The sequence below is a fragment of the Ranitomeya imitator genome, chromosome 2, assembly GCF_032444005.1.
Source record: "Ranitomeya imitator isolate aRanImi1 chromosome 2, aRanImi1.pri, whole genome shotgun sequence".
NCBI lineage: Eukaryota > Metazoa > Chordata > Amphibia > Anura > Dendrobatidae > Ranitomeya > Ranitomeya imitator.
The window spans coordinates 344,753,371-344,770,961 of NC_091283.1; the positions used below are offsets into that span (position 1 = coordinate 344,753,371).

At 44.7% G+C, this 17,591-nt stretch overlaps 1 protein-coding gene across 2 annotated transcripts in view; it reads right to left on the minus strand.

Moving 5' to 3' along the window:
* LOC138663705 (oocyte zinc finger protein XlCOF22-like) overlaps window positions 1-17,591 on the minus strand; it is a 469,510-nt gene that overhangs the window by 435,588 nt on the left and 16,331 nt on the right. The gene's annotated exons all lie outside the window — the stretch shown is intronic.

Here is a 17,591-nt window from a genome sequence, read left to right on the forward strand (position 1 = left end):
TGGTTGTAAGTGGCACTTTTGTGAGTTCTGCTCTTGGGCTCCCTCCGGTGGTTTTAAGTGGTATGGCTGCTCCTTGGATTTAGCAGTCAGCAGCTGCTTCCACTAATTGTCTATTCTGCTCGGCTATTTAGCCTGGCTCTCCCCTTCAGCTTGTGCCACTTGTCAATGGTTCCTGGTTGGATTCACATCTCTCTTGGTTTTCCCTGATATCCTGACCAGTTCAGCAAAGATAAGTCCTTGCTTGCTCTTTTCCGTCCACATGTTGTGGACTTCATTATTCGGTACATTCTATGTTTTTGTCCAGCTTGTCAATATGGATTAATTCAATTTAGCTGGAAGCTCTGGGAAGCAGATTTACCCTCCACACCTTTAGTCAGGTGTGGAGATTTTTGTAAACTCTGTGTGGGTTTTTTGTAGTTTTTATACTGACCGCACAGTATCCTGTCCTGTCCTATCTATCTAGCTAGTATGGCCTCCTATGCTAAAATCTGATTTCATTTCTGCGTATGTTATTTCCCTCTCCTCTCACCGTCAATATTTGTGGGGGGCTATCTTTCCTTTGGGGATTTTCTCTGAGGCAAGATAGGTTTCCTGTTTCTGTCTTTAGGGGAAGTTAGATCTTAGGCTGTGCCGAGGGGTCTAGGGAGTGTCAGGTACCCCCCACGGCTATTTCTAGTTGTGCTGCTAGGTTCAGGGTTTGCGGTCAGTACAGATACCACCTCCTTCAGAGCTCGTCCCATGTTGCTCCTAAACCACCAGTTCATAACAGTACAAGTGGCCAAGAATGAATTAAATGCATCTCAAAAGAAGGAAAAAGAAATTCTGAGCCATTTTTTTTTTTTTGCACTCTGTTTTGTCTTTTTTTTCCTCTTGACTTCTGGGTGGTTCAGGATTTTGGCGCTGGCATGGATGTTCAGGGTTTGTTTTCTTGTGTGGATCAACTTGCTGCAAAAGTACAGAGTATCCAAGATTATGTTGTCCAGACTCCGGATTTGGAGCCTAGAATTCCTACTCCTGATTTGTTTTTTGGGGACAGATCCAAGTTTTTGAACTTTAAAAATAACTGCAAATTGTTTTTTGCTTTGAAACCCCGTTCTTCTGGTGATCCCATTCAGCAAGTTAAAATCATCATATCCTTGCTGCGTGGTGACCCTCAGGACTGCGCAGTTTCCCTTGAATCAGGGGATCCGGCATTGCTGAATGGAGACGCATTTTTTCAAGCGCTCGGATTATTGTATGACGAACCTAATTCTGTGGATCATGCAGAAAAAACCCTGTTGGCCCTGTGTCAAGGTCAGGAAGCGGCAGAATTATACTGCCAGAAATTTAGAAAATGGTTTGTGCTCACTAAATGGAATGAGGATGCTCTGGCTGCAATTTTCAGAAAAGGTCTTTCTGAAGCCCTTAACCCCTTTACCCCCAAGGGTGGTTTGCACGTCAATGACCAGGCCAATTTTTACAATTCTGACCACTGTCCCTTTATGAGGTTATAACTCCGAAACGCTTCAACGGATCCTGGTGATTCTGACATTGTTTTCTCGTGACATATTGTACTTCATGATAGTGGTAAAATTTCTTTGATAGTACCTGCGTTTATTTGTGAAAAAAACGGAAATTTGGCGAAAATTTTGAAAATTTCGCAATTTTCAAACTTTGAATTTTTATGCAATTAAATCACAGAGATATGTCACACAAAATACTTAATAAGTAACATTTCCCACATGTCTCCTTTACATCAGCATAATTTTGGAACCAATTTTTTTTTTTGTTAGGGAGTTATAAGGGTTAAAAGTTGACCAGCAATTTCTCATTTTTACAACACCATTTTTTTTTAGGGACCACGTCTCATTTGAAGTCATTTTGAGGGGTCTATATGATAGAAAATGCCCAAGTGTGACACCATTCTAAAAACTGCACCCCTCAAGGTGCTCAAAACCACATTCAAGAAGTTTATTAACCCTTCAGGTGTTTAATAGGAATTTTTGGAATGTTTAAATAAAAATGAACATTTAACTTTTTTACACAAAAAATTTACTTCAGCTCCAATTTGTTTTATTTTACCAAGGGTAACAGGAGAAATTGGACCCAAAAAGTTGTTGTCCAATTTGTCCTGAGTACGCTGATACACCATATGTGGCAGTAAACCACTGTTTGGGCGCATGGGAGAGCTCGGAAGGGAAGGAGCGCTATTTGACTTTTCAATGCAAAATTGACAGGAATTGAGATGGGACGCCATGTTGCGTTTGGAGAGCCACTGATGTGCCTAAACATTGAAACCCCCCACAAGTGACACCATTTTGGAAAGTAGACCCCCTAAGGAACTTATCTGGATGTGTGGTGAGCACTTTGACCCACCAAGTGCTTCACAGAAGTTTATAATGCAGAACCGTAAAAATAAAAAATCATATTTTTTCACAAAAATTATATTTTTGCCCCCAATTTTTTATTTTTCCAAGGGTAAGAGAAGAAATTGGACCTCAAAAGTTGTTGTCCAATTTGTCCTGAGTACGCTGATACCCCATATCTGGCAGTAAACCACTGTTTGGGCGCATGGGAGAGCTCGGAAGGGAAGGAGCGCAGTTTGACTTTTCAATGCAAAATTGACAGAAATTGAGATGGGACGCCATGTTGCGTTTGGAGAGCCACTGATGTGCCTAAACATTGAAACCCCCCACAAGTGACACCATTTTGGAAAGTAGACCCCCTAAGGAACTTATCTGGATGTGTGGTGAGCACTTTGACCCACCAAGGGCTTCACAGAAGTTTATAATGCAGAGCCATAAAAATAAAACAAAATTTTTTTCCCACAAAAATTATTTTTTAGCCCCCAGTTTTGTATTTTCCCTAGGGTAACAGGAGAAATTGGACCCCAAAAGTTGTTGTCCAATTTGTCCTGAGTACGCTGATACCCCATATGTGGGGGGGAACCACCGTTTGGGCGCATGGGAGGGTTCGGAAGGGAAGGAGCGCCATTTGGAATGCAGACTTAGATGGAATGGTCTGCAGGCGTCACATTGCGTTTGCAGAGCCCCTAATGTACCTAAACAGTAGAAACCCCCCACAAGTGACACCATTTTGGAAAGTAGACCCCCTAAGGAACTCATCTTGATGTGTTGTGAGAGCTTTGAACCCCCAAGTATTTCACTACAGTTTATAACGCAGAGCCATGCAAATAAAAAATATTTTTTTTTCCACAAAAATTATATTTTAGCCCCCAGTTTTGTATTTTTCCAAGGTTAGCAGGAGAAATTGGACCCTAAATGTTGTTGTCCAATTTGTCCTGAGTACGCTGATACCCGATATGTGGGGGGGAACCACCGTTTGGGCGCATGGGAGGGCTCGGAAGGGAAGGAGCATCATTTGGAATGCAGACTTAGATGGATTGGTCTGCAGGCGTCACATTGCGTTTGCAGAGCCCCTAATGTACCTAAACAGTAGAAACCCCCCACAAGTGACCCCATATTGGAAACTAGACCCCTCAATGAACTTATCTAGATGTGTTGTGAGAACTTTGAAGCCCCAAGTGTTTCACTACAGTTTATAACGCAGAGCCGTGAAAATAAAAAATCTTTTTGTTTTCCCACAAAAATTATTTTTTAGCCCCCAGTTTTGTATTTTCCCAAGGGTAACAGGAGAAATTGGTCCACAAAAGTTGTTGTCCAATTTGTCCTGAGTACGCTGATACCCCATATGTTGGGGTAAACCCCTGTTTGGGCACACAGGAGAGCTCGGAAGGGAAGGAGCACTGTTTTACTTTTTCAACGCAGAATTGGCTGCAATTGAGATCGGACGCCATGTCGTGTTTGGAGAGCCCCTGATGTGCCGAAACAGTGGAAACCCCCCAATTATAACTGAAACCCTAATCTAAACACACCCCTAACCCTAATTCCAACGGTAACCCTAACCACACCTCTAACCCTGACACACCCCTAACCCTAATCCCAACCCTATTCCCAACTGTAAATGTAATCTAAACCCTAACCCTAACTTTAGCCCCAACCCTAACTGTAGCCCCAACCCTAACCCTAACCCTAGCCCTAACCCTAGCCCTAGCCCTAACCCTAGCCCTAACCCTAGCCCTAACCCTAGCCCTAACCCTAGCCCTAACCCTAACCCTAGCCCTAACCCTAGCCCTAACCCTAGCCCTAACCCTAGCCCTAACCGTAGCCCTAACCCTAACCCTAGCCCTAGCCCTAACCCTAACCCTAGCCCTAACCCTAGCCCTAACCCTAGCCCTAGCCCTAACCCTAATGGGAAAATGGAAATAAATACATTTTTTTTTATTTTTCCCTAACTAAGGGGGTGATGAAGGGGGGTTTGATTTACTTTTATAGCGAGTTTTTTAGCGGATTTTTATGATTGGCAGCCGTCACACACTGAAAGACCCTTTTTATTGCAAAAAATATTTTTTGCAATACCACATTTTGAGAGCTATAATTTTTCCATATTTTGGTCCACAGAGTCATGTGAGGTCTTGTTTTTTGCGGGACGAGTTGACGTTTTTATTGAAAACATTTTTGGGCACGTGACATTTTTTGATCGCTTTTTATTCCGATTTTTGTGAGGAAGAATGACCAAAAGCCAGCTATTCATGAATTTCTATTGGGGGAGGCGTTTATACCGTTCCGCGTTTGGTAAAATTGATAAATCAGTTTTATTCTTCGGGTCAGTACGATTACAGCGATACCTCATTTATATCATTTTTTTATGGTTTGGCGCTTTTATACGATAAAAACTATTTTACAGAAAAAATAATTATTTTTGCATCGCTTTATTCTCAGGACTATAACTTTTTTATTTTTTTGCTGATGATGCTGTATGGCGGCTCTTTTTTTGCGGGACAATATGACGCTTTCAGTGGTACCATGGTTATTTATACCTGTCCTTTTGATCGCGTGTTATTCCACTTTTTGTTCGGCGGTATGATAATAAAGCGTTGTTTTTTGCCTCGTTTTTTTTTTTTTTTTTTCTTACGGTGTTTACTGAAGGGGTTAACTAGTGGGACAGTTTTATAGGTCGGGTCGTTACGGACGCGGCGATACTAAATATGTGTACTTTTATTGTTTTTTTTTTTTTATATGAAGAAATGTATTTATGGGAATAATATTTTTTTTTTTTTCATTATTTTGGAATATTTTTTAAATTTTTTTTACACATTTGGAAAAATTTTTTTTTACTTTTTTACTTTGTCCCAGGGGGGGACATCACAGATCAGTGATCTGACAGTTTGCACAGCACTCTTTCAGATCACTGATCTGACATGCAGCGCTGCAGGCTTCACAGTGCCTGCTCTGAGCAGGCTCTGTGAAGCCACCTCCCTCCCTGCAGGACCCGGATCCGCGGCCATCTTGGATCCGGGGCTGGAGGGAGCAGGGAGGGAGGTGAGACCCTCGCAGCAACGCGATCACATCGCGTTGCTCCGGGGGTCTCAGGGAAGCCCGCAGGGAGCCCCCTCCCTGCGCGGTGCTTCCCTGCACCGCCGGCACATCGCGATCATCTTTGATCGCGGTGTGCCAGGGGTTAATGTGCCGGGGGCGGTCCGTGACCGCTCCTGGCACATAGTGCCGGATGTCAGCTGCGATAAGCAGCTGACACCCGGCCGCGATCGGCCGCGCTCCCCCCGTGAGCGCGGCCGATCGGCTATGACGTACTATCCCGTCCAGGGTCAGATAAGCCCAGGGCACCTCGACGGGATAGTACGTCTAAGGTCACAGAGGGGTTAAAGATGTTATGGTGGGCTTCCCTACGCCCGCTGGTTTGAGCGAATCTATGTCTCTAGCCATTCAGATTGATCGGCATCTGCGCGAGCGCAAAGCTGTGCACCATATGGCAGTGTCCTCTGAGCAGAGTCCTGAGCCTATGCAATGTGATAGGATTTTGACTAGAACAGAATGGCAGGAATTCAGACGTCAGAATAGGCTGTGTTTTTACTGTGGTGATTCTGTTCATGTTATTTCTGATTGCCCTAAGCGTACTAAGAGGGTCGCTAGGTCTGTTACCATCAGTACTGTACAGCCTAAATTTCTCTTATCTGTGACCCTGATTTGCTCATTATCGTCCTTTTCTGTCATGGCATTTGTGGATTCAGGCGCTGCCCTGAACTTAATGGACTTAGAATTCGCCAGGCGCTGTGGCTTTTCCTTGCAGCCTTTGCAGAGCCCTATTCCTTTGAGGGGCATTGATGCTACACCATTGGCCAAGGATAAACCTCAGTACTGGACGCAAATGACCATGTACATGGCTCCAGCACATCAGGAAGATTGCCGTTTTCTGGTGTTGCATAACTTGCATGATGTTGTTGTACTGGGTTTTTCCGTGGTTACAGGAACATAATCCACTGCTGGATTGGAAAACTATGTCTGTGACTAGTTGGGGTTGTCAAGGGGTGCATAGTGACGTTCGTTTGATGTCAATTTCCTCTTCCCCCTCTTCTGAGGTCCCTGAGTTTTTGTCGGATTTCCAGGATGTATTTGATGAGCCCAAGTCCAGTTCCCTTCCACCGCACAGGGACTGTGATTGTGCTATTGACTTGATTCCTGGTTGCAAGTTCCCTAAGGGCTGACTTTTCAATCTGTCTGTGCCAGAGCATGCCGCCATGCGGAGTTATGTTAAGGAGTCTTTGGAGAAGGGGCTTATTCGGCCGTCTTCGTCACCATTGGGAGCGGGTTTCTTTTTTGTTGCTAAGAAGCATGGCTCCTTGAGACCCTGTATAGATTATCGTCTTCTTAATAAGATCACGGTCAAATTCCAATACCCCTTGCCTTTGCTTTCTGATTTGTTTGCTCGGATTAAGGGGGCTAGATGGTTTACTAAGATTGACCTTCGAGGGGCATATAATCTTTTTCGTATTAAACAGGGTGACGAATGGAAAACTGCATTTAATACGACCGAAGGCCATTTTGAATACCTTGAAACCGTGTGCTTTTTTTTCCAGAAAGTTTTCGCCTGCGGAGCGCAATTATGACGTCAGCAATCGTGAGTTGTTGGCTATGAAGTGGGCATTTGAGGAGTGGCGACATTGGCTTGAGGGAGCCAAGCACCGCGTTGTGGTCTTGACTGATCATAAGAATCTGATTTACCTCGAGTCGGCCAAGCGGCTGAACCCTAGACAGGCTCGATGGTCCCTGTTTTTCTCCCGTTTTGATTTTGTGGTCTCGTGTCTTCCGGGATCTAAGAATGTTAAGGCTGATGCCCTCTCTAGGAGTTTTTTGCCTGACTCTCCTGGAGTCCTTGAGCCGGTTGGCATTCTTAAGGAAGGGGTGATTCTTTCTGCCATCTCCCCTGATTTGCGGCGGGTGCTTCAGGAATTTCAGGCTGATAAACCTGACCTCTGTCCTGTGGGGAAGCTGTTTGTTCCTGATAGATGGACAAGTAAGGTAATTTCTGAGGTTCATTGTTCAGTGTTGGCCGGTCATTCTGGGATTTTTGGTACCAGAGATTTGGTTGCTATGTCCTTTTGGTGGCCTTCCTTGTTGCAGGATGTGCGTACTTTTGTGCAGTCCTGTGGGACTTGCGCCCGGGCCAACTCTTGCTTTTCCCGCGCCATTGGGTTGCTTTTGCCCTTGCCGGTCCCTGAGAGGCCCTGGATGCATATTTCCATGGATTTTATTTCGGATCTTCCTGTTTCCCAGAAGATGTCTGTTATCTGGGTGGTTTGTGACCGGTTCTCTAAAATGGTCCATCTGGTACCTTTGTCTAAATTGCCTTCCTCCTCTGATTTGGTGCCATTATTTTTCCAGCATGTGGTTCGTTTACATGGTATCCTGGAGAACATTGTGTCTGACAGAGGTTCTCAGTTTGTTTCTAGGTTTTGGCGGGCCTTTTGTGCTAGGATTGTCTTTTTCTTCGGCGTTTCATCCTCAGACTAATGGCCAAACTGAGCGAACTAATCAGACCTTGGAAACCTATTTGAGATGCTTTGTGTCTGCTGATCAGGATGATTAGGTGGCTTTCTTGCCGTTGGCCGAGTTTACCCTTAATAATAGGGCTAGTTCGGCTACTTTGGTCTCACCTTTCTTTTGTAATTTTGGTTTTCATCCTTGTTTTTCTTCGGGGCAGGTTGAGCCTTCTGATTGTCCTGGTGTGGATTCTGTGGTTGACAGGCTGCAGCAGATTTGGACTCATGTGGTGGACAATTTGACGTTGTCTCAGGAAAAGGCTCAACGTTTTGCTAACCGCCGTCGGTGTTTTGGTCCCCGGCTTTGTGTGGGGGATTTGGTTTGGTTGTCTTCTCGTCATGTTCCTATGAAGGTTTCTTCCCCTAAGTTTAAGCCTCGGTTTATTGGTCCTTATAAGATTTCTGAAATTATCAATCCGGTGTCTTTTCGTTTGGCTCTTCCAGCCTCTTTTGCCATTCATAATGTTTTCCATAGATCTTTGTTACGAAGATATGTGGTGCCCGTTGTTCCCTCGGTTGATCCCCCTGCCCCGGTGTTGGTTGAGGGAGAGTTGGAATATGAGGTTGAGAAAATTTTGGATTCTTGTTTTTCGAGGCGGAGGCTTCAGTATCTTGTCAAGTGGAAGGGTTATGGCCAGGAGGATAATTCTTGGGTTGTTGCCTCCAATGTCCATGCCGCCGATTTGGTTTGTGCTTTTCACTTGGCTTGTCCTGATCGGCCTGGGGGCTCTGGTGAGGGTTCGGTGACCCCTCCTCAAGGGGGGTACTGTTGTGAATTCCGCTCTTGGGCTCCCTCCGGTGGTTGTAAGTGGCACTTTTATGAGTTCTGCTCTTGGGCTCCCTCCGGTGGTTTTAAGTGGTATGGCTGCTCCTTGGATTTAGCAGTCAGCAGCTGCTTCCACTAATTGTCTATTCTGCTCGGCTATTTAGCCTGGCTCTCCCCTTCAGCTTGTGCCACTTGTCAATAGTTCCTGGTTGGATTCACATCTCTCTTGGTTTTCCCTGATATCTTGACCAGTTCAGCAAAGATAAGTCCTTGCTTGCTCTTTTCCGTCCACATGTTGTGGACTTCATTATTCGGTACATTCTATGTTTTTGTCCAGCTTGTCAGTATGGATTAATTCAGTTTAGCTGGAAGCTCTGGGAAGCAGATTTACCCTCCACACCTTTAGTCAGGTGTGGAGATTTTTGTAAACTCTGTGTGGGTTTTTTGTAGTTTTTATACTGACCGCACAGTATCCTGTCCTGTCCAATCTATCTAGCTAGTATGGCCTCCTATGCTAAAATCTGATTTCATTTCTGCGTATGTTATTTCCCTCTCCTCTCACTGTCAATATTTGTGGGGGGCTATCTTTCCTTTGGGGATTTTCTCTGAGGCAAGATAGGTTTCCTGTTTCTGTCTTTAGGGGAAGTTAGATCTTAAGCTGTGCCGAGGGGTCTAGGGAGTGTCAGGTACCCCCCACGGCTATTTCTAGTTGCGCTGCTAGGTTCAGGGTTTGCGGTCAGTACAGATACCACCTCCTTCAGAGCTCGTCCCATGTTGCTCCTAAACCACCAGTTCATAACAGGTCCCTGTCAGGCATGGGAACCTGGCAGGTGCCTAGCGAACAGAACAGAAAGTAACGGAACCGCGCCTGCACTACCTTGCGGCGGTATCCTAAGAAAGAGACATGAAGGGAAGGATATTGTGGAACAGTGTAAACAAGATCAAGCAAAAAGGAGTACCAGTAGGAGTCGTGCCGTGAGACCGAGGCAACATCCTACTGAGGCGCGTAGCCGGTGGCCGGAACACCGCGGGAGTAACTGACTTTAGGCCTTACTCCGAACTCCGCAGGACAGTTAATTATAGGTTGGCTGTCTACCTTAAATTTCCTACGAAGACATAGGGGGCAACAGTGGGAGAGGGGCGTCTCTAGGGTCCCGGAAGAACTCCAGACCTTCCCGTCATACGGGTGCGTCCTAGCCATAACATATCTGGGGGACGAGAAACTAGCAACATCTGGGACTAAAGAGAGAGAGAGCTGTAGAGAACGACGAACGAGAACAGCAGTTGTGAGAACTATTCCGAATGCTCAGCAGGGTAGGACTACAACACACAGGCGCTAGTGGTGGGCAACGATTTCCATCTGCGAGGGAAACTCTGGAAGTGCCCATCGGACCAGCCGGTCTCAGATAGCCCTGTTAAACGTGCTCTGGATTGAGGATCCTGAAGTCTACAGTAAAGAGGTAAAGAGACTGCAACCTTGTGTCCTCGTTATTGACTGCACCTCACACCATCACCATCTACCTTTCTGGGAAGCCCTGGGGACATACTTCACCTGTGGGAAGGTATACCATCCAGCTGCCATTCCATCACCCCAGCGGACCCGACAGCAGCGTCGGTCACCCTGACCGAACACCACAGGTGGCGTCACGTACCCCTGACAGACTGCTCCACCTCTATTGGACGCCCCTTAGCAGGGTCACGGACCGGGTCTAGCCACCATGACAGCCTCAGAACCGAACCCGAGTGTCCCGGTACCGAGAACTCGTAGCCCTGTGTCTGGGGGCGATCCATATCCACTTTGTGACAATTTGAATCTCCCCTTTTTGGGGGGGAGAATGAACCACAACTTAGGCCCTGTGTATATAACAATGCAATCTAAGTGGCTGGCTGACATACACCAAACTAACAGGACTGCAGTATATCCACTTTGTGAGAATTTGAATCTCCCTTTTTTTGGGGGGGGAGACTGAACCACAACTTAGGCCCAGTGTATATAACAATGCAATCTAAGTGGCAGAAAGTGGTTGGCTGATATTCGACAAACTAAGGCTACGCAACAAAACGCACGTTAAATATAGGGGCGCATGGCGCATGCGTCGCCGCGGCTGCGCCCGACGCAGCCCGGCAGAACGCAAATGTGAACGTAGCCTTACAGGACAGAAGTATATCCACTTTGTGAGAATTTGAATCTCCCCTTTTTTTGGGGAGACTGAACCACAACTTAGGCCCAGTGTATATAACAACGCAATCTAAGTGGCAGAAAGTGGCTGACTGATATACGACAAACTAAGAGGACAGAAATATATCCACTTTGTGAGAATTTGAAACTCCCTTTTTTTGGGGAGACTGAACCAAAACTCAGGCCCAGTGTATATAACAACACAATGTAAGTGGCAGAAAGTGGCTGGCTGATATACACCAAACTAAAGGTACCTTCACACATAACGATATCGTTAACGATATTGTTGCTTTTTGTGACGTAGCAACGATATCGTTAAGGAAATCGTTCTGTGTGACAGCGACCAACGATCAGGCCCCTGCTGGGAGATCGTTGGTCGCTGAGGAAAGTCCAGAACTTTATTTCGTCGCTGGACTCCCTGCAGACATCGCTGGATCGGCGTGTGTGACACCGATCCAGCGATGTCTTCACTGGTAACCAGGGTAAACATCGGGTTACTAAGCGCAGAGCAGCGCTTAGTAACCCGATGTTTACCCTGGTTACCAGCGTAAAAGTAAAAAAAACAAACACTACATACTTACCTACCGCTATCTGTCCCCGGCGCTCAGCTTCTCTGCACTCCTCCTGTACTGGCTGTAAACGTCGGTCAGCCGGAAAGCAGAGCGGTGACGTCACCGCTCTGCTTTCCGGCCGCTGTGCTCACAGTCAGTGCAGGAGGAGTGCAGAGAAGCAGAGCGCCGGGGACAGACAGCGGTAGGTAAGTATGTAGTGTTTGTTTTTTTTACTTTTACGCTGGTAACCAGGGTAAACATCGGGTTACTAAGCGCGGCCCTGCGCTTAGTAACCCGATGTTTACCCTGGTTACCCGGGGACCTCGGGATCGTTGGTCGCTGGAGAGCTGTCTGTGTGACAGCTCTCCAGCGACCAAACAGCGACGCTGCAGCGATCGACATCGTTGTCGGTATCGCTGCAGCGTCGCTGAGTGTGAAGGTACCTTAACAGGACTGCAGTAGATCCACTTTGTGATAATTTGAAACTCCCTTTTTTGGGGGGAGACTGAACCAAAACTCAGGCCCAGTGTATAAAACAATGCAATCTAAGTGGCAGAAAGTGGCTGGAAGATATATGAAAAAATACAAGGACTGTGGTACAATTTCAATCTCCCTACAATGATCTCAGGACAATTATGGCAGCAATAAAAAGGACTGCTGCACACAAAAGTGTGGACAAATAAACAAGATAACTGTGCAGAAAGGAGAAACAGGATTTTTGCTTTTTAACCCCTTCACCCCAAAGCCTGTTTTCACCTAAGTGACAGGGCCAATTTTTACAATTCTGTCCACTGTCATTTTATGAGGTCATAACTCTGAAACGCTTCAACGGATCCTGGTGATACTGACACTGTTTTCTCGTGACATATTGTACTTCATGATAGTGGTAAAACTTCTTATGACTTGCATTTATTTGTGAAAAAAACAAAAATTTGTCGGAAATTATGAAAATTTAGCAATTTTCAAACTCTTAGTTTTTATGCCCTTAAATTAGAGAGTTATATCACATAATATAGTTAATAAACAACATTTCCCACATGTCTGCTTTACATCAGCACAATTTTGGAAACATAATTTTTTTTTGTTAGTGAGTTATAAGGGTTAAAAGTTGACCAGCGATTTCTCATTTTTGCAACAAAATTTGCAAAACCATTTTTTTTACGGACCACCTCACATTTGAAGTGACTTTGAGGGGTCTATATAACAGAAAATGCCCAAAAGTGACACCATTCTAAAAACTGCACCCCTCAAGGTACTCAAAACCACATTCAAAAAGTTTATTAACCCTTCAGGTGCTTCACAGGAATTTTTTGAATGTTTAAAAAAATTGAACATTTAACTTTTTTTTCACAAAATGTTTACTTCAGGTCCAATTTGTTTCATTTTACCAAGGGTAACAGGAGAAATTGGACCACAAAAGTCGTTGTACAATTTGTCCTGAGTATGCCTATACCCCATATGTGGGGGTAAACCACTGTTTGGGCACATGGCAGAGCTCGGAAGGGAAGGAGCGCCATTTGACTTTTCAATGCAAGATTTGCTGAAATTGAGACCGGAGCCAATGTCACGATTGGAGAGCCCCTGACGTGCCTAAACAGTGGAAACCCCCACAAGTGACACCATTTTGGAAAGTAGACCCCCTAAGGAACTAATCTAGATGTGTGGTGAGCACTTTGAACCTCCAAGTGCTTCACAGAAGTTTATAATGTAGAGCCGTAAAAAAAATTTCATATTAATTTTCACAAAAAATGATCTTTTTGCCCCAAATTTTTTATTTTCCCAAGGGTAACAGGATAAATTGGACCCCAAAAGTTGTTGTGCAATTTGTCCTGAGTACGCTGATACTTCATATATGGGGATAAACCACTGTTTGAGCGCATGTCAGAGCTCGGAAGGGAAGGAGTGCCATTTGACTTTTCAATGCAAAATTGGCTGGAATTGAGATCGGACGCCATGTCGCATTTGGAGAGCCCCTGACGTGCCTTAACAGTGGAAACCCCCCACAAGTGACCCCATTTTGGAAAGAAGACCCCCTAAGGAACTTATCTAGATGTGTGGTGAGCACTTTTAACCCCCAATTGTTTCACTAAAGTTTAGAATGTAGCATTGTGAAAATTAAAAAATCATTTCTTCTTTCCACAAAATGATGTTTTAGCCCACAATTTTTTTTCCCCAAGGGTAACAGGAGAAATTGGACCACAAATGTTATTGTCCAATTTGTCCTGAGTACGCTGATACCCCATATGTGGGGGGGAACCACCGTTTGAGTGCATGGCAGAGCTCGGAAGGGAAGGAGCACCGTTTGAAATGCAGACTTAGATGGAATGGTCTGCAGGTGTCATGTTGCATTTGCAGAGCCCCTGATGTACCTAAACAGTAGAAACCCACCACAAGTGACCCCATATTGGAAACTAGACCCCCCAAGGAACTTATCTAGATGTGTTGTGAGAGCTTTGAACCAACAAGTTTTTCACTACAGTTTATAACGCAGAGCCGTGAAAATAAAAAATATTTTTTTCCACGAAAATGATATTTTAGCCCCCACGTTTTTATTTTCCCAAGGGTAACAGGACAAATTAGACCCCAAAAGTTGTTGTCCAACTAGTCCTGAGAACGCTGATACCCCATATGTTGGGGGGAACCACTGTTTGGGCGCACAGGAGAACTCGGAAGGGAAGGAGCACTGTTTTACTTTTTCAAAGCAGAATTGGCTGGAATTGAGATCGGACGCCATGTCGCGTTTGGAGAGCCCCTGATGTGCCTGACCAGTGGAAACTCCCCAATTATAACTGAAACCCTAACCCCAACCCTAACCCTAGCCCCAACCCCAACCCTAACCCTAACCCTAGCCCTAACCCTAGCCCTAACCCTAGCCCTAACCCTAACGGGAAAATGGAAATAAATACATTTTTTTACATTTTATTATTTTTCCCTAACTAAGGGGGTGATGAAGGGGGGTTTGATTTACTTTTATAGCGGGTTTTTTAGCGGATTTTTATGATTGGCAGCCGTCACACACTAAAAGACGCTTTTTATTGCAAAAAATATTTTTTGCATCACCACATTTTGAGAGCTATAATTTATCCATATTTTGGCCCACAGAGTCATGTGAGATCTTGTTTTTTGCGGGACGAGTTGGCATTTTTATTGGTACCATTTTCGGGCAGATGGCATTTTTTGATCGCTTTTTATTCCGATTTTTTGGGAGGCAGAATGAACAAAAACCAGCAATTCCTGAATTTCGTTTAGGGGGGGCGTTTATACCGTTCCACGTGTGGTAAAATGGATAAAGCAGTTTTATTCTTCAGGTCAGTACGATTACAGCGATACCTCATTTATGTAATTTTTTTTATGTTTTGGCGCTTTTACACAATAAAAACTATTTTATATAAAAAAATAATTGTTTTTGCATCACTTTATTCTGAGAGCTATAACTTTTTATTTTTCTGCTGATGATGCTGTATGGCAGCTTTTTTTTGCGGGACAAGATGACGTTTTCAGCGGTACCATGGTTATTTATATCTGTCGTTTTGATCGCGTGTTATTCCACTTTTTGTTCGCCTGTATGATAATAAAGCAATGTTTTTTGCCTTGTTTTTTATTTATTCTTTTTGCGGTGTTCACTGAAGGGGTTATCTAGTGGGATAGTTTTATAGAGCGGGTCGTTACGGACGCGGCGATACCAAATATGTGTACTTTTATTGTTTTTTTTTAATTTACATAAATAAATGGATTTACTGGGAAATGTTTTTTTTTTTTATTTGGGGATTTTTTTATTTTCTTTTTATACATTCTATTTTTTTTTTTTTTTTACTTTCTACCTTTGTCCCAGGGTGGGACATCACTGTATTAGATCAGATCGTTGATCTGACACTGTGCATAGTACTCTGTCAGATCAACGATCTGACAGGCAGTTTAGCTGGCTTTCCGGCGCCTGCTGAGAGTTGCTGAGACCCGGAAGGAGTCCGGCGGCCATCTTGGATCCGGGGACTCCTTCCGGGTCACCGGAGCAACGCGATCTCATTGCGTTGCTCCGGTGGGAGAGCGCAGGGAGCCCCCGTCCCTGCGCGATCCCCCTCTATGCCGCTGTCACTACTGACAGCGGCATCAGAGGGGTTAAATGCCCGCGATCGGCGATAGCGCCGATCGTGGGCATTGCTGCGGGGTGTCAGCTGTCATATACAGCTGACACCCGCACCCGATCACCGCGGCGCTCAGCGCGAGACCGCGGTGATCGGTGCGCCGTACTAGTACTGCTGCTGGCACAAATGCAGTGCCGGCAGCGCAGTACTAGTACGGCGCATGGCACGAAGGGGTTAAAAAGCAGTTGGTTTGCACAGCAGCGTGCAATCAGCAATGCAGCTATCAGGGAGCCTTATAAGGCAGCCTAATAAGCTACAGAGCTGATGCACAAAGATCTAGCCTCCACTGTCCGTGCAAAAAAATGGTGGTGTTGGACAGTGGAAATCGCTACAGCACAAGCAGTTTGGGGGTTAATCTTCCCTCCCTAACTATATCCCTTCTTCTGATGCAGCTGCAGCAACCTCTCCCTATGCTACAATCGGCAGAAGTAAGATGGCGGTCGGCTTGCATGCCCCTTTATAGCCCCTGTGACGCCACAGAAAGCAGGCCAATCACTGTCATGCCCTTCTCTAAGATGGTGGGGACCAAGACCTATGTCATCACGCTGCCCACACTCTGCGTCCTCCTTCATTGGCTGAAAAATGGCGCTGAAAGGGTCATACGAAACACGACTTTGGTGCGAATATCGCCGACCTCATGGCCGATCCCACACTTGGATCGGGTCGGGTTTCATGAAACGATTTTTGAATTTGTCCGATCCGTTTTGCTCAACCCTACATCTGACCACTGATAAAGCCAAAAAGTGAAACCGGTTGGGCATTATTTTGAGTTCGTCTCCACTGTGATTCTGAGATGCTGTTCTCAGAGTAGCCTTTCCCGTATTACAGCAGTCTCTTCCGTGTAAATAGAGAATGGTGCAACTAGAGGGAACACACCCCCAGCCACAGGAATCAGGTGTAAGTATAAAGGATTTGCGAAACTTTAGAGTTACAGAAGCTTGTGTAGCAAAGAAATCATGTAACTCATTAAACAATGCACAGATGCAAAAAAATCAACTATAATTGCTGAATCTACAACTTAACTATTCAGACATTCCCACGTAATCAAATCATACCTCCAGACAGTTCAATTAAGGGGTTGTCAGGAGCTTTTACATTGATAGCCTATCATTGGGCCACCTCGGCCAATTAACTGTTCATGGTTCCAACAGCGGATGGATGGGATCAGTTTTGGAGCTGCACAACACAGCTCCATCAAATGTATACCAGCCACAGCGCACTATAATGGCTGCGCCGATTCAGTCGAGTGTGGGTGGATCTGCAGTACCTGGCCTGGCCACTGCACAATTGATGGAGCTGTCCTATGTAGTACTGCATTGTGCTGATTAATTAAAAAAAAATTGAATGGCTCCTCCCAACAGAATAAAACAAGTGTGAACGGGTACAAGGTACAGTTTGTATGTTCTCCCCATGTTTGCCTGGGTTTCCTCCGGGTTCTCCGGTTTCCTCCCACATTCCAAAGACATACTGATCTTGTAGATTGTGAGCCCTCGCGGGCAGGGTCCTCTCTCCTCCTGTACCAGCTGTGACTTGTATTGTTCAAGATTATTGTACTTGTTTTATTATGTATACCCCTCCTCACATGTAAAGCGCCATGGAATAAATGGCGCTATAATAATAAATAATAATAATAATAGGGAATTAAGACTTTGAGCCCCATCAGGGACAGTGATGATAATGTGTGCAAAACTGTAAAGCACTGCGGAATATGTTAGAGCTATATAAAAATAAAAATAATTTTTATTATATCATACAAACAAGAGAATATAGCACTAAGATGTCTGCAAACATCGAATATGTGACATTTAAACAACATTACTGATGTATAAAAGATGAGTGGTTGTAATATTTTGAATAAAACATAATTTTTAATAATTGTGAATTACAAAAATACTGATTTACACATTCTTCTTAATTAAATGTATCTTTTGAATGGATCCACACAAAAACTGCAGCACATGGATGGTATCTGTGTGATGTCCATTATTCATAAAATGGTTGCTAGAAGACACTTGGGAAACTTCTTCATGGGCTTCCGTACAATACAGATTTATGT